Genomic DNA, 24,100 nt, shown 5'->3' with positions numbered 1-24,100 from the left:
TGCAAAAGTGATGCACATAGGGGCAAAAAATCCAAACTTCACATGTTGCCACAAGGGCCAGCGCTATCAGTCACAATAAGACCATGGTGCTGGATTTGGGCGTCTTAGGTGCTGATAGTTCGAATTCTGGCTTCCGACAGCCTGACCATACTTTATCAGCCCCTACCAGCATGGCCATGCTGGTAGGGGCTGATGGGAATTGTAGTTCCTGAACATCTGGAGAGCCGCAGGTTCCCTACCCCTGTTCCATGGGAATGTCAACTCAATGCATGGCAGCTGTGAAAAAGGCAAACTCTATGCTGGGGATCATTAGGAAAGGAATTGATAATAAAACTGCAAAGATTACAGCAGGTCATGCCCCTTGCATATCATGCCAGTGGATGCTGACCGCGACTTGGAGGTACTGTGTCCAGTTCTGGTCGTGCATCTCAAAAAAGGATATTGTGAGGAGATAGAAAAAAGTGCAGAGAAGGGCAATGAGGATGATTGAGGGACTTCGGAGCACCTTCCCCATGAGGAGAGGCTGCAGCGTTTGGGACTCCTTTAGTTTGGAGAGGAGACAGCTGAGGGGGGATATGATTGAAGTCTATAAAATTATGCATGGGTTAGAAAAAAATGTTGACAGAGAGAAATTTTTCTCTCTTTCTCACAATACTAGAACCAGGGGCATTCATTGAAAATGCTGGGGAAGAATTAGGACTAATAAAAGGAAACACTTCTTCACGCAACGTGTGATTGGTGTTTGGAATATGCTGCCACAGGAGGTGGTGATGGCCACTAACCTGGATAGCTTTAAAAGGGGCTTGGACAGATTTATGGAGGAGAAGTCGATTTATGGCTACCAATCTTGATCCTCTTTGATTTGAGATTGCAAATGCCTTAACAGACCAGGTGCTCGGGAGCAACAGCCGCAGAAGGCCATTGCTTTCACCTCCTGCATGTGAGCTCCCAAAGGCACCTGGTGGGCCACTGCGAGTAGCAGAGAGCTGGACTAGATGGACTCTGGTCTGATCCAGCAGGCAAAATATGGGTGTCTATGCAGGAAGAATGTCTGTAGTCACAGAACAGAGAACCTGCATTGTACAATACTGCAGCCCCCAATTCAAACTGGGGCTTTCACAGTTGCTGTTAGGGCCAAATGAATGTGGATGATCTTCAAATACAAATGGAAAGTGTATTTTTGTTAATATTGATGACTGTCAGCTGTTTTTTTATATGGTTGATTGCACCTTCTTGTTGGAATAATCAGAGCATATTTTTGTTGTATGTCGCCCTGAGCCCTTCGGGGGAGGGCGACTAATGAATGAATGAATGAATGAATGAATGAATGAATGAATGAATGAATGAATGAATGAACAAATAAACAAATAAATAAATACATAAATAAATATTTTTGAGATATCAGGAACTGAACTTTGATGGGTTCTGCTTTTCTATCCAGCAAGTGCTAAGGAGTTTCCAGTGGGAAATAGGAATCATTAGCTTGGGAATTGTCTTTAGCATTCTCTAGATGTTAGTGTTCTTGTTTAATATTTTTATGAGATCTTTGAATTATATAATCTGTTGGGTGCTGTGTGGTTTCCGGGCTGTATGGCCGTGTTCTAGCAGCATTCTCTCCTGACGTTTCGCCTGCGTCTGTGGCTGGCATCTTCAGAGGATCTGATGTTGGGAAAGCAAGTGGAGTATATATCTATTGGAGTGTCCAGGGTGGGTGGGGAAACCTTGTCTGTGAGTAACAAAGGCGGCAACCAGGTCAATAGTTGAGGGCATCTGAATAGAGGTATGAGTAACAATGAAGACTATAGCCTGGGAGTAACCCTGTAGATGATAAGCAAGAGTCACTGGTGGGAGCATCTGAATAAGAAGTATCCCTGGCCTTTGTTTCACTTTTTGTCCTATGGTCATCCTGTGTTTGTGTGGGAGCTGGATTTTGACACAAAGTCTTGACCCTTCAGTTAATTTTTTTTCAACACTGGCAGCCAAGTTCCTGTTTCATTTTCTTAGTTTCTTCCCTTCCTGTTCAGGAAAATTCGCCATGTGCTTATGGATTTCAAAATTTAGCTTCTCTGTGTAGTCTGGACGTAGTGGCTTTCAGAGTGGTTCAGAATTTCTGTTTTTTCAAATAATATTCTATGTCCAGGTTGGGTTTATCATGTGTTCTGCCTATTGCTGATTTTTCAAGCTGAAAAATAGTCTGGTAAGTGCCTTTAGGTGTTCTTTGATCTAGCGTGTGTCTGTGCAATTCGGGCGTTTGGTGGTTCCTATGTAGACTTTGTCCACAGCTGCAATGGTATCTCGCGATAGACTCCTGCAGTACAGCTAAAGGATCCCTCTTATCTCTTTGCTGAGACGTAGCATCTGTTTGAATTTTTTCTTAGTGGGTCTGCCGATAGATTGTTTGTGGGTTGTCGCTTCTTCATCAGTTTTCCTATCACGATCAGTGGATTCCCTTGATGTGGGCTAGGTAAGAACACCTTCCCTCTAGATGGCTTCCTCTTAATCTTTGTTCATGTGGCTTGTTCTTGGTCTTGCAGCCCTTCTGATTTCTGTATTAGAGTAACCATTAGCCTGTAGAGGCCCTGTTTTAGGTGATTCAATTCATCTTGTAGGAGGAGGTGAAGTTCACAGAATTCTGTTTGCTTGCTTGATGTACAAATGAGTTTTTATGGTGGCTCCTTTTTTGCACTTTGGATGGTTGATTGGAGTTTTTGTGTAGATATCTGTCTTGTGTGAGTAGGTTTTCTTGTATACTGTGTGTCCCAATTGCTTGGTTGGTTTGCGGATTACTAAAACATCTAAAATGGCAGTTTTCCTTCATTTTCTTTCTCCATAGTAGGGAATTGGATGTTTGGGTGGATCTTGTTGATATGGTCCATTCAGGAACTTGTTTAGTTCTTCTTTTCTCCGTGAAGCTCCCAAAATGGTGAGAATGTGTCATCCACATAACGGAACCATATATGGTGGAAGCTTTTAGGGTGCTGTTTTCAGGGCTTGTTTCTCAAAATGTTTCCATATAAAAAATTAGCTATTACACAGGGCTAAGAGATTCTACACCATGGCTACCCCATCTTTCTGTTCATAGTATTCTATTTATCCCCACTGTAGGAAGTAGCTGGTAGTGATGAGACACTGATGTTGAAACAGGGCTGTAGATGTCTTTTGGGAATTTCTGGTTAATAGAGTTGGTCATGGTGTTCTGTCATGGGCTTTCACTACGATCCAGACTTACACAGAGAAGCAATTGAAATCCATAAGCACATGGACAATTTTAACAGGAAGGAAGACAACTATGGGAAAATGAATTCAGAACTTGGCTGCACCAGTGTTGGCGAAAAAATATCTAGGGAACAAAGACCTGTCCGTCAAACCAACTCCCTAATGTAAACACAAGGATGACCATAGACAAAAGAAACAAAGGCCAGGATCACTTCTATTCGAGATGCTTCCTCCCACCAGTGACTACTTGCTATCTACAGGGTTACCTCCCAGGCTATAAGTTCTTCATTGTTACTCATACTTCTATCATTCAGAGTAGCCCTCAACTATTGACCTGGTTGCCGCCTTTGTTACTCACAGACAAGGTTTCCCCACCCACCCTGGACACTCCAACAGATATATACTCCACTTGCTTTCCCAACATCAGATCCTCTGAAGATGCCAGCCACAGACGCAGGTGAAACGTCAGGAGAGAATGCTGCTAGAACACGGCCATACAGCCCGGAAACCACACAGCACCCAAGTGATTCCGGCCCTGAAAGCCTTCAACAATACATTATATAATCTGTTGTTTGGAGTTGAGTCCTGGTGACACTGAACTGTACCTTTCATTAACACCATTCCTTCAGATTTGCTCTCTGTCCTATCCTAAGTAGTCAAGTGGATGATGTCAAACAATATCTTAAAAATAATCCAGACAAGATGAAATCTTGGCAAGGAACACTTATACAATACAGATTACCCAAATGGAATGGACTGAAATTATGTTTGAAAGATAAAGTGAAATGTTTAGGGGACCCTGCATTGCTTTTTGAAAAGCAGAATGGTGCTGGTGCTAGGAATATTTCATATAATTTATATCTGGTTAGGAAATTGCCCTAGACTCAGCTGACCCATCCATATTGATCCATGATTCAGTAACCTCCAGGTTGGATTAGTGTAACATGGTGTACATGGGGCTGCCCTACATGGTAATTTGGAAAATGCTGTAGTCCATCCATTAACTATTACAAATCACTGTGGAACATTATCTCCATTTCGGAACAAGTCAATTTACCTACTATTAATTTCTAAGCTCATTTAAAGATGCAGCTTATGCCTTTAAAGTCCTTCATGACTTTGTGCCCACATATTTGAAGGGCTAGTTCTACTTGTATAAATCCACAAAACTGTGAGGTTCTCACACCTTTTTCTGCCTGTGCCATTGAACTTCTGCATCTACTTGGAGATCTTTTTCTGTCATATCTTGTTTTCTGGATTTGGCTTCCAGAGGAGATCAGGAGAGAGACCCCTTTATTATGGCATTCTCTGTCTGACATGCTAGCAACTGCCTGTACCTTTGTATGTTTTTAATTGTTATATTCTAATATACAGATATTTTTAACATTTCATTTTGCTGCCTCAAACATATCGAAAGACATGCTATCATGTTTAAAATGATTTCTTTTTTAAAATCAGTAAGCAGAAACTCTGCATGTTGATGAGAGGCAGTGGCTCCTTTTGGTTTGAGAACTGAATAATAAGGCAAGCCCAAAACCTCTGAGCAGCTAATAGAAGTCCCTTCTCCTCCTCAACACTCTGGGTAAGCAGAGGACTACTATCAGAGAGAATACGTGAATGGAACTTAATATGCTATTTTGTTATAAGGAGGTACATTTGGTTTGAATATTTAAGAACTGCTACACTGGGCAAGTATGCTTCACATTTTGTCTGTAAAGTACAGGATATGATCACATACCAGACATTTGAGACTTCATGTCCAGTAGACTCAGGACATTTAGAGGGCAATCAATCCTTGTTATTTTTCATTTTCTAGTAACTCACACCCTGGAGGACAGTTTTCCACAAGGAATTTTTTTCATCTTGTTTTATTGTCCCCACACTCTGTACCATAAACCCATGAAAAGATTCCTTTTGGGAGGTTTTTTGTTTATTGACTGCTCAAGGCCTTTGAGAATATAAACTTTAAGAAAGACGTCTGTTGCCAGTAAAACTACAGAAGTTATCTAATCCAACTCTACAATTGCATATTTTTGTGCATTCTTTTAAAAAGTGATATCAGTTATATTAGCAGGACAACTAACGAATTTCTTTCATACTAATCAGTATTCATTCATTCATTCATTCATTCATTCATTCATTCATTCATTCATTCATTCATTCATTCATTTCATCAGTTTTATATGCCGCACTTCCCCTAATGGGCTGAGGAAAGCTACCAACATTTTATGAAACAGTAAGACTCTGGAGGAACATTTTACATCAGGGAATTGAGAGGAATGTGCATCTCACGTGTGACTGTTGCATAGGACATCTAAGTGGGAACCCTTGGACCCAACTTATGTTCTCTGTTTATGTGAGAATTGAGTGTTCACTTCAAACAAAAATGAAAGAGACAATCCAATATGAAGGCCAATACATTTAAAGCAAAATCTCACTCAAAATGTCACTTTCTGGTCGGGAATTGACATCTAATATTTAGGTTAGTTATGTCATAAGCGTCCTAAATCCATGAACTGTTCATTTCGGAAAGAACCTTTGAAGAGCTTCTTTCAAAATCAACTTGGAAAGAGTTTCTAGATATTGCATTCCTCTGAAGCAATATCTTTCAGCTGCAGGCCTGAATACCCTTAAATTCCATTGAGTTCAAAACAAAATTATCCTTACTGCCCAGCCTCCCAGTTAATAATTAACAATGTGAGGCTTCTGGGATGCCAGGACCCTTACCCTCTTGATAAATGAATGAGCAATCTTTCCTGTTTCTTCCCTCCATCACTGGAATGAAGTCTGCCATTGGGAACAGTCTACAGTATGCTTGCTCACTTATGAAATAAAGGATCTATTTCACTGGGGACTGGCTGAAGTGGTAGTCTGCTGTTTATTGCTTCATTACTGGTAGTATATTGTCTGGGCTCCTTCAAGATGACAGAACTTCAGAGTTATTATTAGTGAACCCACCAGGGAAGTGACATGTTTGCTGTTTATCAAGGTCCTAAGAAGAGACACTCTAAGGATTTTCCTACCTATGAATTAAGAGGCTTCCACTCAGTATAATTGAGAAAGACTGCAGTTGTACTAGATTCTTTTGTAAACAGATTTTTTAAGTGTTAAACTTACCACTTGAATCAATGCAACAGGCTCGATTCCATTGTGGGTTAATTGCATCAAACCTGCTTTGAGTTTAAGCATTGTGGTTTAAATAGTTTGTGGAACATAGCTTTTCACAGACCATTTTGCAGAGGGTATCTCCCTATTATTTTAGACCAGATGAAGCTGCAATAATATGCTACATAGGAGATGGGTGGTAGAGGTAAGAAATGAACTGTGAAAAAGCAGCAGAGTAATTAGGCAAACATATCTGAATTAATTTAGAAACATTCAAACTATGTGATGAACAATCAACTCCCTTGGGTGCTGTGTGGTTTCTGGGCTGTATGGCCGTGTTCTAGCAGCATTCTCTCCTGACGTTTTGGCTGCATCTGTGGCTGGCATCTTCAGAGGATCTGATGTTGGGAAAGCAAGTGGAGTATACACACCTGTTCGAGTGTCCGGGGTGGGTGAAGACTCCGAATAACAACAGGTATATATACTCCACTTGCTTTCCCAACATCGGATCCTCTGAAGATGCCAGCCACAGATGCAGGCGAAACGTCAGGAGAGAATGCTACTACTAGAATGACGGCCATACCGCTTGCTCAATCCACACAGCACTTTAATGATTCTAACCGTGGAAAGCCTTCTCGGAACCATTTGAAAATCAACTCCCTGCTTACAACTGAAAAGCAGGAAAACAGGCTGATGTTTGAACATTCATCAAGGAGGATAGGTCTGTGAGTGGCTGCTAGCCAACATTTTTAAAGGGAACCTCCACATTCAGAGGCACTAAATTTCTAAATACCAGTGCTAGGGAAGGCCTCAGCCTCTATGCTTTGTTGTTGGACTACCTGGGGAATTAATTGGCCACTGCTGGACTAGAGGGCCAATGTAAGTAGGATCACCAGTCGGTCTTTGTTTCCCTTTACAGCCTAACCTGGCCAGACGGAGATTCTTTTGGCCCGGCTGGTCCGGCCAGGATATACACCAACCTTGTGAGAATGTCTTATCACCAAACTTTTGCATAGTGGTAGAATTCCGTTCTCATGGAGAACGGGCAGAGGATGGGCTAATCGGCGTACCAACCTGTTGTTTGAGCCCGATTTGCTTCCATTCCTGCCGTAATAGGTATTATTATTGCTTTCAGGATGTTATCTGAATGTCATGAGGACTCTATAATCAAAAGCCTTTTATTTCTGCTCATAGAATTCCCGCTTACATTATGGCGGAATGAGCCGCCCTACTCCAGCTTTCATAGTTTTAATTCGCCTTACAGATTGCTGGTCTTATCCAGCAGGGCTCTTCTTATGCTCTTATGGTCTTAACTAGTCATCATTATGTAAACCAGACAATATTTTGTTTTATCCAAAACCTGGCAAAATAGGATTGTCTTTGGAGATGCCAATAATGGCTAGAGCATTATGGTTCAGTTGATTCCTGCCTTAAGCAGATAAGCTTTGTTCCATGCTAAGAGGATAAAAGTTTTTGTTGCTATTCAATTTTCTGTCAAATCCCATTTTTTAGAGATTCTTTGGGCAGGAAGAATGAAGCTAACAACTGATGCACACATTATATTCAGCTTTGTGAGGCTGCAAAAAATGGACTCCGAATAACAAGCAAATCCTGTCCCAGCCACAAAGTATTAATTTGCTTACCGTAGAATCACCATCATTTTGTTGAGAACCACTGTATAATGTAGACTTAGTATGTGTTCAGGTGTACCTAAAGTTCAACAAGAATTTGATTCTTAAAGGAGACCCCTATCTTTTGTCCCTTCTATTAATGAAGGTAAAAGTGCAACGACTTTGGTCACACTAGGGCAGGCACCGTTTATGTAATGGTTGGACATTTACTCCCCAGTCATCTACACTTTTCCCCCAGCGATTAAAGGGGTGGCTGAGCATTGCACTGAAATGGACAAAATGACTAGCTGTTTCTCGCCAATAGGTGTCCATTCCATCATGTACAAAGTTCGAGGCAATATCTTTCCAAAGCTTCCATCCATCCTAGTTATCTGGGACTTTGTCCTGAAGGTTTTGGTGTTTCCTGTGATGGACAGTGGTGAAAAAGAGATAATCTGAATATTCTTGGATGTCCTTTGATGGCATCATTGATGATGTTTCTACTACATACTTGAGATCAGAAATTCCAGTTCTATAATTCAACATAATGCTATAAAGCAGTGTCTCATGCTTGATGCCAGTACTGTTTCAAGGTCTCACTCAAACTAAGTGCCAGTTTATGTACCAGCTTGGGTAATAAAGCTGGCTCCACAAATCACTAAGTCTGCTAATCCAGGATGAATGAAGCTAGGGTACAGTTCGAGAATTTCTGATAAATCTAAGCAAATCTGGGTCTCATTAGTGCATGGATGGGGAGACCTCCTGGAAATCCCATTTAAGCCACCTTGAGTTCCATGGTGGCTGAAAGGTGAGATATAACTGTAATCACTAATGATGATCATTTAGGGCATAATGCATAAACATCTGTTCCATGTCTGTGGTGACATTCTTGAGGTTTGCTTATGATCACCTTCTGCATTATGGAGATGGTAAAAATAAAAATGCCAAATAGCATGTATACCTTAGTCTGTAATACCCCTGCATATAGTTATCAAGTAGGCCATGAAAGCAACCAATAGAAGACATGTGAAGCAGCATCATTTCATTCAATGTGATGGCTGAGTAGTTGTCCACAAACTGATACAGATGGGATAGACAAGAACTCTTGGGTCAACTCTATTCAGATTTGAGGTCAATACCTCTTTGCATGGGGATGTGTGGAGACTCATTCCAATCAAGACACTAACACCTACTTGTTGGAAATAAATCGGCCGCATCCCAAATTTTATTTAACATAACCAAAACCTTGAAGCTGGGCGAGCATATCAGAGCACATCCTGGCCCCCAGGCAGCAAACCGCTGAACCTGGGTTATAGGAGGCAGCCAAGCCCCGACCCCTTAGGCCTGGGACGAGCCTGTCAGCACATCTGAGAACTGGGAGCAGAGAAGTTACACTAGGTGCCACATGGGCCTTAAATCCAATTTAGCTGAAGGCACCCCCCCCTCTCCCTGCCGAGACAGCTGAGCTCCTCAAAGCTGACCCCGACATAGGCTTTGCTTTACCAGAGCTCCTCAGCACCAGGATCCTCATATATGGAGGCCCCTCGAGGGGGCAGGAAGGATGCTGCCAAAACTACTGCCTTCCCCAAATAGGATGTGCTCTTATGCCCTACCGCTTCCAGTGAACTCGCGACAAATAGCAAAGCCATAAGAAACCCCAAATCCCTAGAAAAAAACTGGGAATGGAGGGAGGGCCTTTCCAAACCTGCAGGCACGAAGAGAGCGGACTACAGCAGCACTTGGAAGCCTTATATAGAGCTGCGTTTCTGAAGCCCCTCGCTTCACGTGCCCGGTGCCGGCTTCGCGTGAGCAGAGCTCAAGCCGGACGTGAGGGGAGAGGTTTCCGGCTAGCTTCCTCCTGCAATAATAGGTCGCCCCAGACTGAAGCACCTGGGGCCTACATTTGCATGGGTATGTGTGCAGTGACTCATTCCAATCAAGACACTAACACCTACTTATTTGGAAGCCATGGGCGCGATCCCAAATTTTATTTAGCATGGCCAAAACCTTGAAGCTGGGCTTAAAGCATAATCAGAGCACATCCTGGCCCCCCAGGTGGCAGCAAACATGCTGAACCTGGGGTTATAGGGCAGCCCAAGCTGACCCCTGGGCCGCCGGGACAGGCTCTGTCCGGCACGCTTCTACAGGGAACTGGAACAGAAATTTACTAGGGTGCCACATGGGCGCCAAAATCCAATTTGTGACACCCCTCCCTACCCGAGACAGCGAGCTCTCAGCGGCCCCAAGGCTTTGCTTGCCAGAGCTCTACTCATACCACGGACCTCATATGGAGGCCCCTCGAGGGCAGGGGAAGGTCTAACACGCAAGCTACTGCCTTCACCCAAAATGGGATGTGCTCTTATCCCCTTCGCCCAGTGAACTCACGACAAATAATAAACAAAGCCATAAGAAACCCCAATCCTGAAAAAAAAACTGGGGCGGAGGGAGGGCCTTTCCAAACCTGCGGCTCGAAGAGGCCCGGGACCCTCGCCGGCGCACCTGCGATAGGCTGCTCCTTGAAGCCCGTCCGCGATGCAGTTTTTTTCCGTACCTGCCAGCTGCGTGACAGGCTCACGGCCTTGGCCAGAGGAGAAGGTTCCATTCCTTCCTCCCCTGCAATGTCGTCCCAGGCTGAAGCCACTGTCTTGTGGCCTGGGGGAAGCGCGCTGCCACCCAGCCACAGCTCTTCTAGCTTCCAAAGACCGGGGAATGGTCGGCGATCCCCAGAGCCTGGCTGAAAAAGGAAATAGCCGCCAAATGGACCTTAATAGTCCCCACCGGCAGCCGGCCCGGTCCCTCAGATTCCACACAGATGCGAGGAGAACCAAATGCTTAACCAGCCCGTATCGCTGACAGGTTAAGCGTGGGAGCTTCACCAAATGCAAAAGGTGCTCAGAAATTTCATACGCAGCGGCGGTAGCAAGCTGGAGCCAGTGACTGCAAAGACACCTTAGGCTATGGACTGCCTCCAAGACGCTTCGCCACGATGGTCTGGACACTTCTCTCCGAGGAAACTGGCTGGCCCAGGAGCTAGGGAGCGCAGCGGTGACCTGATGTGCAGACAAGGCATCGAAAGCTATATTGTTATTTATTCCTGGCTGAAAACAGCTTTAAAAAGAGATGTTGTTAGACAGGCAAAACCATCACAAATTCCTTACCGCCCGACACGCTTTCTAAACCGGCAAAACGAGACTGCGGCGGTTACCACCCTGACAACAACCTGGTTGTCACACACCGGGCTGAACTTTCTGTGTTGGTGGCTTAACACATCCCTTCCAGATATTGCGCAGCCACCAGCGGGAACAACTCAAGAAAGTCATGTCCCGCAATAAAATTCGGTCTGATTCCATGCCGATGGCCCATTCCCTGGCACCACTGGCCCCTAAAATAAATACCAAAACCTATAGAGCCAGCTGCATGGTGTGTAGGCGCGAAAACTGTCTTCGAAGCTCCCGGGCACTTGCCAAATGCCAGGCCATTATAGTCTTCAAGAAAAACTTCTAACCAAACTCCTTAGGTCTTGGCGCTTAGGCCAAGTGCCCTAGAAGCATGATGGTGGGGAACTGAGTAGCCTGCCAGTTGCTGACCTGGCAAAGAGCCCGGGAACAAAAGGCCCTTCCAGGGAGACTACCCTACAGGCAAATTAAATTGCCCAAGCAGGGACTGTATTTCCCGCGATGCCGCCTGCTTGCTTGGCAGAGATTTCCACTGTCGTATGGCATGCGCAACGCTGTCCAGCTTATCGAGGGCAGGGGAAGATGTTCCTCGCTATTGTGTCCAACTGGTGAATTCCTAAGGTAAGACAGCAGGGCACAGGCCCCTTCAGTCTTGTCGGCTGCCAAAGGAACTCCCTAACTCTGCCGCCAAATCTTGAAGCTTGCCGACAGCATGGCTGCACAGTCATCAGTGTAAACAAGCCTACAATACAAATAAAATCATCAAAGGTAATGAGTGACTTTTTGCTGATGGCATGCGCATCTCTGATTGCCCATTCCAAAGAAGGTGCTTCGGTACACCCTCTCAAAAGGCTGGCTAGCTATAGAACAACGTAAGGGCATGCATTTTATCGACATACCGCCCCTCAGGTGAAAACCTAAGAGTTAAAGTCCCGGGGTGCATAGGCAGCAAGCGAAAAAAGCTGACTGTATATTTCACATTTAAGCTAACATCGAGGCTGTTTCCCACCTTCCGGATGAGACTCCACTGCGCGAATCAATACAATGTGGCGTGTCGAACAGAACAGATGCCCGGGTCGATGGGGTCATTCACCGACCCCTGCAGGAGTAGGACAAGTGTTGTATCATTCTGGCGCACCACGGGGTCTTTTTAGGAACCACTCCAATGGGGAAACCACAGAGGAGTTACAAACAACGGAGGCTCACGGCTGAAAGGCTGCACAATTCTACCTGCCAGGCATTCTTTCAAAATTTTGCAGCAGCCCTCAACAAGCCAGGCAATTCCCTGGCTGATTTTAAGTTGGAGAGCTGATGTTGCCGCCCTGTTTTCCCTAAAAATGGGATGGGAAAACCCATTGAAATCTCCTCCTTCAGAGTACAATGCATCTTCCCGGCCCGGATACCTGGCAATAGCCACTGGCCCAAAGGCTGCGCACGCACCGGAAGGGGCGCAGACTGCAGGACCTCCGACTTCAGGCTTTCCGTGAGGAAGTGATCACTCCCTGGCCCCCCGCCTATCCTTCTTAAAGCTGCGGAGCCAGGGTTCGACCCGCGTCGAAAAGGGAGGGGCCGAGGCCAGTTAGAGGGCACTGCATCGCAATTGTGGGCCCCAAAGCATCTAGAGCAAGAGTGCCAGAACCTACACTTGTCTTTTTTCTGCAAGAGCCTTGATTAAAGCCAGCTCCAGCAGGCGATGGCGTGGGCGGGTCTGCGGCTGGCTAACCCTTTTTTTTCTTCAGCCCTTCCCACTGGTAGGGGTGAACCGCCGGTATTAGATATCCACGTCTGATGGTGGATTATGTCCCCACCTGCGGCCTGGGACGATGTGAAGCCTCTTTAAAATGCTTCATCATACTAAAGGCTGCTGCATCCCCGAAAGGTCAGACTTTCAAAGAAGCATTTGGCCTGTAATGAGCAGCCAGGTGCCACTTCCCTGGAGAGGGTAAGAAGCGGCTCCAATAAGTGCCATATATAATCTGCAAACCGCTTCGACCAGTTGTCAAAAGAACGGCGCTCGTCTCGGCGCGTTCCCTTTTCTTTGGCCAGGCACGTGGAACCAGACCTCTTGGGATCCTCTTCCGGCCGCCGTGCGTGAAGAGGTCCACATGGTACCTCCGTCCAGGGCTCTTTCTCTCAAGTTTTCTCCAGCTGGAAATGGGGTCTGGAGGGATCTCCGGGATCCCCATGCTGAGCAGAAAGCTACCAACTCTAGATTACGGCACTGTCACCATACAGCAAAGTCCCTTTCTCCTTTGCATTATCCACTGAGCTGGCTGCTACCGCTCCATCCCCGCTGCCTGGGCGGAATCCTCATATCCAGTCGACTCACCGGCGAGGATGAACTAGGAAGCGATGAGGAAACGGCGAGGCCTTCTTCCTCTGCGTCTTGCTCTGAAGCGTGCTCTGGCGACTGGCTTGAAGAGCCTGCCAACTCTGGACCTGAACTGTGGACCCTGCCTAGTGAGAAGGGTACCAAGCCTTCGGTGGCTGGTAACCCAAAGCTCTGCTGGGCCTGAGTCCACAAAAGGAGAGAACAGAGGAACTCAGCTCACCGCATCCGTTAGAAGGCCCCTCGCGAAGAACGAACTACGCCCAGTGCTTGGGAGGTACCCAGGCCCTGCTGTAACTGAGTCCCCGCGGGAGGGAACAAAAGGAACCAAACCCCCCCTGCTGGACCTGGGTTTCGCAAAGGGGAACAACGTGGGGCAAGCTCTGCTGAATCTGAGGCCCCTAAAAGTGGGGCTGGGAGAACTTCAATAAATCTGGCGACCAAAGGCCGGGATGCACGGTTGGCTTCCCCAAAACCACCTACCCGGTATTGCAGCCAGAGGTTATTCGCACCTGACCGAAACCATGCCGGATTCACATTCAGCAATGCCCATGCCTGCGTATGCGACGCTCGCGGTAGAGACAGGCGCTAAAGCGGACTTGAATTTGTAGGCAACCCACTTTGAGCAATGGGCCGCAGACCCTGCAGGATTGTTTGGCCCCGCCAGCGTGGAAGGAGGCGCGGTGTACCTGGGGTACCAGGCACTTTCTGGAGTGCATCGGTACGCCAGCTGGAATCGCAGCTGGAGTATTGCCGGTAGATTACGGCGGTGATGGCGCATGCGCCCGAGCTTGCAGGGGCAGAATTACAGATTGAGCAGGAGTAGCGGGCATCTCCAGATTGCCATAGAGGGTGCTCCATCAGCCTCCTGGGCTACTATTGGAAGCCCGGGTCCGGTTGCTGCTGCGCCAAAGCCCTATCGGCCCGTCAACGGCTAACATTACCGCCAGAGGCAATGGCCGCCAACGATATTAACTACTGCTCCCACCTTATAAAATCCAAAGTAAATATATTATACTCTACAGAGTCAAAATCGACTTGTGCCCTCTACGTAAAGCTTATTAGGATTGAAAGGACTTAAAAGGACTTCAAATCAGTAGGCCCTCCACAAAAGAAATGGCCTTAAGTCTTCTGTTGCCAGGCTGCTCAGACTGGCAACTGGAAAATCCCAGAAAACTGTGACTGGGGAAGGTTGTGGCGGAATCGCCAACGAACCAAATGGCGCCCGCAAAGCGGCAAAATGGCTGCAGTTCTCCCATACCAACTCATGGCTCCAAAGCGCTAGGCGAGAGCGCACAACCGGCTCCCCAATCGCCCAGCAACCGAGAAGGCAGCGGTCTGAAGCGAAATAAACAAAAGGGGCGGCGAGGGCGATAAGCACCACGCAGCGATCCGGCGCCGAAGCAGTAAACAACAGGGCGGGGGCGACAACCCGCTACAGCCTTGGCGCCCCACCACCACTACGCCCGACGCTGATCTGAGAATTAAGCCCCGGTAAACAAAAAAAGGAAGGGGGTTTTCAGCGAACACTGCAGCTATGGCGGATGGAGCCAGCACGCTCGTTCAGCTGCTCGCGCCCGAGCGTGCCCCACCTCCCAATCGGTAAGCGAGCCGTTCGGCCAGATTTGCTTCAAACGGGGGGGGGAGGGAGGGAAGATATCCCCTTCGCTTCCCTCAGAATCCATCGGCTTCGGCACTGGCGAACCCGTTCCTTCGGGGCTGCTGATGAGAGGATGTGAATGATGACCAGGGTATGGGCTAGGCGATCCCTCTCTCGCAGACGCCAGGGGAACAAAGCTACTGCGCCAGCAATCTCGCTTTCCAAACCTGCGACGCCGAGAAAGAGGCTGGACCGCCGGCGCGGCTATACTGCCGTCTCGCGAAGCCCTGTCGCGATGCGGGGCACCCGGCCCCGTGGCAGGCTCAACTTCCGGCGGCCGGGGAAGGTTTCATTCCTTCTCCCCCTGCAATGTCGTCCCAGGCTGAAGCCTGGGACGCGATTTATTGCACTTTCACAAACACAAAGGATTTTAGAATTTTAACTAAAAAAAAAAGAGAGACAGTGATTCCTCATATATCAGCTACCAGAAGCCCTCGCTGTTTCCAGCTGTTCCTCTGATGTGGGTCTGCCTCAAAAAGCCATACAAGATTGAAAAGGGACAGTGATCAGAAGCTTCTTTTTCTTTTTTTAACCAAACATTGACCCTGAAGAGAAAAATGGACACCTGCTGTTCTTGTTTTCAGAAGTACAAAGGGATGATTGACAGTTACAATAATGGTCAAAAATGGCATAATTTCTTGAAGATGGCAATAAATTTTTGTGCCATGTACTGATGCACACTCTGCTGTGTTAAGGTAGAACACCACAATAATCAAGCTTGGCAGTGAATAGGAAGCCATTTAGATTCTTTTCCTTGGTAGAGGGACAATATTTATACAATTAATTAGATTCCATGAAGAGGTAAGATCGGGTGGAAACGGAGGGATAAAACAGAGATGATCAGCAAGATATTGGGTGGCTAGAAAATGATGATTAATGTAGTTTTATGAATTCAACTTCTTGAAAGGACCCCCTCCTGTGTTGAATGGTAGCATTTATGGACATCTGTTTATATATCTGCTGCCTGTGTGGGTGATTTGAGCCTAAATCAGGAAGAGAACTTGCCAAACAAATTAACTTAACATTTCTTTAGCTCAAAACCCTCTACTGTACAGAACAATACAACAAAGATTTAGACAGCTATATGTATAACAATGGACAGAAACTTGCAACTGATAGCTTCTCTGAATTCAATTAACATGTCCTTGTTCACACAAACTTCATTGCAAATCAAGTTCTACAACTCCTTAGAGGTGGTCTTAATAGCTTGGGGTTCATGGGAGAAGTTCAGGATGGGACCCCAGCAGCCTCTGCAGCCATCCCCAGTAAAGTAGGCATGAGCCACTGTCAGCAACCAGCCCAAGTCTCACACAGGGTAGGTCCAAGCTACCCCTGCCCTGACAAGTAAGTGGGTAGGTAGGTGGAGTTCCAGCAACAGCAAGGTGCCTGTAATCACCTGGCCTCTTCCGGCCAATTAGAATCAATTCCTTTATCCCTTGAAAAGTTGGCGTCCTGATGTCTCTCTGTCAGAGGCGTAGCTAGGGAAAATGGAGCCCGGGGCAAAATCTGAGTTCCCCTCACCCCCGTATTGGCGGCCATCCTCCCCCACCATGACGAAAAGGCCACCCTCCCCCACTACAACCAAAGAACTATTTTTGCGCCAAGTCATCTCAAAGTCACTATCACATTATAGAGTATGCCCCAACTCACAAATCTGAACACAGCAATGGGCCATGCGACACATCAGAAATAATTTTTGACAACATTTTCAAAATGCTTTCAAAATGTTTAACACTACTGTAACACTTTAAAGTGTTTTAAGTGTCTTATGACTTAAAATGCTTTCAAAATGTTTTATTACTGCTGTGAAAGTAACTGGCTGGCTCCCTCTTCCTCAGTTGTCATGTGGTCGCACAGAGAGGTCTGTGGACAGGGCAGGGGGAAGGAGAAGGCGTGTGGGGGCAATTTTCCACCCCCACATGACTCCAAGGGCTCCACCCGGTGCACCAATCCCCACCTAATCCCCTGGTGGCTATCCCTTTCTCTCTGTTGGCTATACAGTGATAGCACAGTTTCTCAGTTGGCTTTCCCCCACCCTCTCCCTGCACTGCACAGTTGAGTTCCAGCCTCTGCCAGACTGGTTGTGAGGCTGTTGAGGTGATTTACTTGTCACCTGTCCTCCTTGCCATGGCAGAGATAGGTTAATGTCCGGGGATAGCTCAATGGTTGGGAATGGGCTGTGTGTATGTGTCTGTCCACAAGGGTCTTGGGGCATGCCTCATGGCTAAGACTGACCTTGCTTTCTCTCAATTCTACCAAGGTGCTGGATTTTTCTAATTCACTCCTCTTTTAAAAGGGATTGGTTCTAACTATTTGGAGAGGGCAGGAGCCAGCCTTTAACGTATAACTTGAAAGACATCGCCTTGCAGTATAATTGTAATACCAATTACACTAAATTTAACCTCTCCTTTTCCTAATCATCTTTTCACATACTAAGTTACAAGGTGATACAAGCCTGAAAAAATCTTATCCAACTCTTCTTCTGTTGCCCACCTCCATTCACTAATGTTATTCCTACTGGGCTAAAGCAACAAGTGTTTGGAGGCTGCAATTGTACCCCATTCACTGGGCATATATACTTTGTTTTTCCTTGTATATATTTTGCTGTTTTAAATTTTTTGCTGCTATTGTTCTTTTTACCACTTCTATTCCATTATCTTGCTATTTGATATTCTTTTGTGGTAGCTGGATGTTTTGTGGAACCAGCATTTTGTGATCCTTGCTGTTAGGGATATCTCCTGGGGCCTGTCCACACAATCATTCAACACATGCTCTGCCCTTAATCACATTTCATCATGTCACCACTTGCTGAGTGAAGTCAAGCCAGTAATTTGTGGTTAGTTCACCTGTCTAGGCCATTTGTGCTCCTGTAGAATAGATGAATGTGAATGGTGGGGAGCCTCTTCAGCTAGTGCTGGCAACTGCCACCTAAACTCAATCCTGCATATGCTTATCCTGTATAAATGAACTCTACAACCACAGAGAGAAGAGAGACAGAAAACAGAGTCATTTTGAAAGGGCACCTGCTCCTTTGGTCACAGTTGTAAGATCCCATTTGTTTAGGGGATTATGTTATAGTATGACTTTTCAGTCTCTGCTGTTTAACATTTGAAATCATTAGCAGAACATATGGATAGCTTTAAAAGGTATCATTTCAAAAACAATCTGTGAGAAGCATCTCCCTTCTTTTTTGTGCTGTAGCTGCCAGGATCCAAAATCAATGAGCCATTTGTTTAGGGGCACACACCAGCGCTCAGATTCTAAGATGACCATAACAAGAATTTGATTCTTGGTGAGATCAGAATAAAGTCAAACATTTCAAAAGAAATATTCTAGGGTAAACTTCAATTCTGTCAGCTAAGATAATTTTACTAATATAATTAAATTAATTTACAATGTTGAAGGTTGTTAATACAATGGTGATTTACATCAAACTATCATTTAAAAATTTTAAAATATTTTATCTTGCTTCGAAGAGCTCAGTAACTTATTTTGACACTTTCTAGCAATAGTTAGGAATATAAGCATAATTACGCACTGCTTGTGTTCTGAAAATGTTATTTTTGATGTAATTCAGACCTTCTTTTACATATACAAATTTAATTTCTCTTTATCCTGTGCATGTAACACAAAGAAATAAATCTACAAATGCAGAATCGAAACAGATTGGGGCTATAGACAACTATTCCAGAGGAGGAAAGGAAGCTAGGGTAGAGCTGTTCTTCTGTCAGCCATACATACGCTGCAGCTGAATGGCTCCTGGCATAATGTGTATGAGGTGTGCATGGTCCCATTGGGCCAAAGATTACTGTCAAGTTCATTTTATGGTTTTAATGTATGGTTTATTGTATATCATGATCATATGCGTTTTTACTCAGAAGTAAATCCCATTCATGTCAGGAATATTTTTGTCATCCAAAGTGTGTTGAGGACAGCAGCTCTGGGGGAATGACACCTCTTTAAACTGAAGGGGAATCTGAGTTAGAGTTCTTTTGCAAATAAATATGCAAAACACATTTGTGAAGCTTACCTGGTGGTGACAGTGATAAGATGAACTATTACTCTGACCTCCACGTTTGTTTTGCCTCAAGTCACAGCCAACTTATGGCAACCCAGTAGGGTTTTGATGGCAAGAGACAAACAGAGGTGGTTTGCCATTTCCTGTCTCTGGCCCTTTCTGCACGGGCCTCCGGGCGCCCTCACACCGGCAGGAATTCTGCCGGTGGTGGAAGGAGATGAGGAGCCATTTACCGCCTTATGCCTTGGCGTCGCGAGGTATGGCCAGAGAGCCAACTTACAGGAGGAAGCGGCTCCGCACAGAGACCACCTGCTTCCCGATCACACTTTCCCACTTACTACTCGATGCACCCGTCGTCACCCTGCTGGCCTCAGGCTAAGCCCGCCTCCAGCCCTCAGGAACCTCCAGGGGTCGGAGGACAGTGAGGAGAGGTCTTAGAAACTCAGCAGGCGACGGCTGGCGGCATTAACGGAGCTAAGGGTAAACAGGAAGATGTTCCTTCCCGGTGGTGCCGGTTTGCACCGCAGCAGACTCGGGCACGCTGTTTGCTCAAAACCTGCGGTGATTCGAAGGGGTGTTTTTGAGGCCTGGCTACAATGGCGGAAGGAAGGGGAGCCAGGTACGGCGCTGCTGCATTTCAGCTTAAAGCGCCCGCCTGTAATCGACAGCTTGACTCCCTGGGGAACGAAACGTTTTTGTCGTCCCCAGGCCGCCGTTTTTGGCCTATGCGGAAAGGGCCTCTGTGAAGCAACCCTGGCATTATTTGGTGGTCTGCCATCCAAATGTTGACCTGGGCTGACCCTCCTAAGCTTCCAAAATCTGACAGATCTGGCTATCCTGGGCTATTCTGGTCAAAGCATGACCCTCACTAGGCCCTGCATAATCATTGCATATATCAAAGCCCCTAGAAAACATTTCATGAAAAAAAAATCCTTATGAAAGAATCATGAATTTGTGTGGTACTTTTTTTGATGATGTCCTGAACAATAATATTCCTTATTGAACTGTTGCCAAAGTATCTCAGACTTGCAGTTACTGGCTTTGTTGAAATATATGTAAAAATGTAACAGATATATTGCCACAGTTTTAAGCATGTTGGTAAGCTGCATGTTTTTCTTATTTTATTTGGAACTCAAAAAGTTTCCTCTCATCAAGTTTTGGGGTGACTTGTTTGTTAGTTCTTAAAATGGCAGGGATGACTCATGTTTACAAAATCACATTAATGAACAAGACACTTCTGGTTTGCTGAAAGCTGAGTGCATTATCCCTTTTGCTGGAGGTTTATCATTCTGTCATAATAATTTATCCAAGAGATAACAGTTTGCAGACAATGCCACTCAACCATTGCAACACACAACTGGGCCACCTGCAGTGAACCTTTTGAGCCAGCCTGCAGATCTTATGCTTGCAGTGCTGGCTAGCTGAAGCACCTTAGGCTCACAGCATGTGGCCTATCCCTTGCTTTGAAGAGACAGGCACAGTGATTCCAAGAATGATGATAAACATAGGTGATATGACTTACAACTCTGTTCTGTGGAGGTTACTATAATTGTAAACAAAGGAAAACTGGCATGGCTAAGCAGGTTACAAAACAATAAAAGGCCACAATACATGTAGGATGTGCGTGGCTTAAGAGTATTTGAAATACCTGTGGCCAGATACTTCTTTCTAAGGAGAATAATGCACAGAGAAACATAAATTCCAGCTACACTGCAATTATATAAACAGAATTTATATTAGTTGTAAGCACATTATAATCCAAGATGTGTAGGAATTGTTTTAAAGCATAGTGCTTATTTGACAAATGTCACAAGCTGAACACCATACTTCTTTTTGTTTGTTATTTGTCATTCTAATTATAGAAAATCTGGTTAGTGAAGACTGATACTATCCTATTGGGCAGACAAAATGATTTACAGCAAATTCCTGACATCTGTTTCACAAATCAATTAAATACATTCATTGATCTCTGTCCATCTATATTTGGTAGATACTCTTAGTCATATTTATTTGCAGTCCAAAGACTTGATTTACAAAAAAACCCATAAACATTATAAAAAAGAGCAAAATTAACAGAAAAAAAGTATACCCATCATTTATAAAACATATTAAAATGATCCAGCGATGTATAAAAAGTACATGTCAACACTGGACTTAGTCTAATCCTGACTGTCTCAGAGCAGAATTTTGCAGCTGCAAGGGTAATTTTTGGATACTTGTCCTCCAGCAGCAATTTGACCATTAATGCAAATAGTAGATTTTTCCTGTGTGATTAATATCAACAGTATCAACTCCTGTCTCAGATTATGATACCAATTGCAGAACAAAAGGATGTGTTCCATAGATTCTGTGTCTGTGCCATTGCAGGGACAGACTCTGGCCGAATAAGGAATGCTCATAAAGCGGACTTGAAGGACCTCAGATGGAAAAACATTCTGCCTAGCCATACCGAAGAAGAAGAGGAGCTGGATTTATATCCCTTCTTTCTCTCCTGTAAGGAGACTCAAAGGGGCTGACAATCTTCTTTCCCTTCCCCACGTCCCCCACAACAAACACTCTGTGAGGTAGGTGGGGCTGAGAGAGCCCAGAAGAACTTTGATTTGCCCAAGGTCACCCAGCTGGCCTGTGTTGGAGTGCACAGGCTAATCTGAATTCCCCAGGTAAACCTCCACAGCTCAAGCAGCAGAGCGGGGAATCAAACCCGGTTCCTTCAGATTAGAGGACACCTGCTCTTAACCACTATGCCACTGCTGCTCCTTCCAATATCTTTCCACCACTAGGTTTTTTAAAGTAGTTAGCCATACCAAATGGATTTAAATAATTTAGGCCAAATGTGAGAGAATTAGACAATGGTCAGCTGTTGAATAATTTGCCCTAAAGGATGCCTGTGCATCTGTAATAACCAAATTTAAGTTTAAATAGGCTTCTGTTATAAAGATATCTAGCATAAAGCTTTCCCATTACCGCAAGAAGACTTATTGGTCCATAGTTCTCTGGACTAGATTGTGAGTCCTTTTTAAAAATAGGAACCACCACAGCTTGTTTCCAACTAATTGGGAATCTGCCAGAGGCATTTATTACTGTAAATAAGGCAGCAATTAAGGGAGACCACCAGTTCATATTTGATTTAAGCAATTCAGCAGATATAAAGTCATTTTCTGCGGCTTTGCCTGTTTTGAGCTGTTTAATTAGAGCTGTAGCCTCCTCCATTGTCACTGGACTCCATTTTGGGGCTACTTTTAACAAATCCACTGTATTCAGTTCCATGCTAATTTCCTGATCATTTTGCTTCATAAAAATAAATCTAAAATAATCCTCCCAAATCTGAGGTGGCATATTACAGCTTGGGACTGCATTACGTGAGGATAAAGCTCCTCTTACCATTTGCCAAAACATTTTTGAATCACATTTTATTGTGGCAATTATAAGCAATGACCATGATTGGCACATATATATTTGTTTTTTTATAGTGCAAAAGCCTTTTATACTCTTTTTAAAGTTTGTAATAGGAAAGTGGAAGTTGGCAGCCTCCTGACCTTCAATAGCCCAATATGATTTTCTTAGTTCCTTTTGCTTTAACCAGCATTCGTTGTCAAACCATTTAGGTCCAATTACACCAGAGGAAACTACGTTTTGACTTTTTACATTTGGTTCATAGGTTTAATCAGTCTGCAGCAGCCTCATGAGTTCTTCATATGCTTTTAAAGATTGTGAATCTGATTTCATCTGAACAATTTCAGACTTCAATGTAGTTAATAATTCAGTATTAAGTCTGTCAGTCAATCTTTTATTTAGATCATCAGACCATTTGATTTTTACTCTCTGTGCACTGCTGAGTTACCAAAAAACCTTGACAGGCATTTTACCATTTGGGAATATAATTTATTGTAGATTGCTATATTCAATATCAAAGGGTGGTGGTCACTCTCAATTCTGGGTTTAATTTGGAACAGATTTGCAACCTGAAAGACATTTCTAGTTGTTAAACAGTAATCCACAACACTACCGTGTTTCCCCAAAAACAAGACAGTGTCTTATATTAATTTTTGCTCCCAAAGATGCACTATGTCTTATTTTCAGGGGATGTCTTATTTTTCCATTCCACAGCTGCATGCTCTGGTCGACGGGCATGCTTCCAAACAAAAACTTTGCTACGTCCTACTTTCGGGGGATGCTTTATATTTAGCACTTCAGCAAAACCTCTACTACGTCTTATTTTCAGGGGATGTCTTATTTTGGGGAAAACAGGGTAGCACCAAGGGAATTTACAAATGTGTATTCCCCTGGTGCATCACCATCAGTCCCACCATTTAGGATTAGAAGATAAAATCTACATTGGAAGGCTGCCAAACAAAAACCAGCCGAATTTATAGTTTGATCGTTAGAATTTCTAGTAGGGTAGAATCTTTCTTGCCTTAATTCCTAGATTAGTGGGTATTTCTTAGCTAATAATTTATCATTTGGGGCTATATGAGCATTTAGATCTCCCATTATGACGATCTCATACTTTGCATATTTTGTCATCAAGGCAAGGATATAGGATTCAAATTTATTCCAAATGTCATCCAATTTATCCTGTAAATTTATTGGAGGTATATAGAACAATAGTAAAACAAATCTATCTTGATTCAGTTTTAAAATAATCCCACATGCCATACGGTCACAGTCGTCTATATGATTTACAAAGGGACTTAAATTTGATGAGACCAGAATAGCTATACCTCCACTGGGGCGAACTTTCTTATTCATGTGAACTGCATGCAGGCGGGAATATACATTATGTCCAGTTAAAAGGATGTCATACTATCCTATTGGGCAGACAAAATGCTTTACAGTAAATTCCTGACATCTGTTTCACAAATCAATTAAATACATTAATTGATCTCTGTCCATCTATACTTGGTAGTATGTGACACTGAGGAACTGTAACACTGAATATTTGGGCAGTGTGGTAAAGCAGCAGAATGTTGAACTGGTAATTACAGA

This window comes from Sphaerodactylus townsendi, linkage group LG06 (genome assembly GCF_021028975.2).
Source record: "Sphaerodactylus townsendi isolate TG3544 linkage group LG06, MPM_Stown_v2.3, whole genome shotgun sequence".
Taxonomy (NCBI): Eukaryota; Metazoa; Chordata; class Lepidosauria; order Squamata; family Sphaerodactylidae; genus Sphaerodactylus; species Sphaerodactylus townsendi.
Note: the sequence above shows the minus strand (reverse complement) of the source record.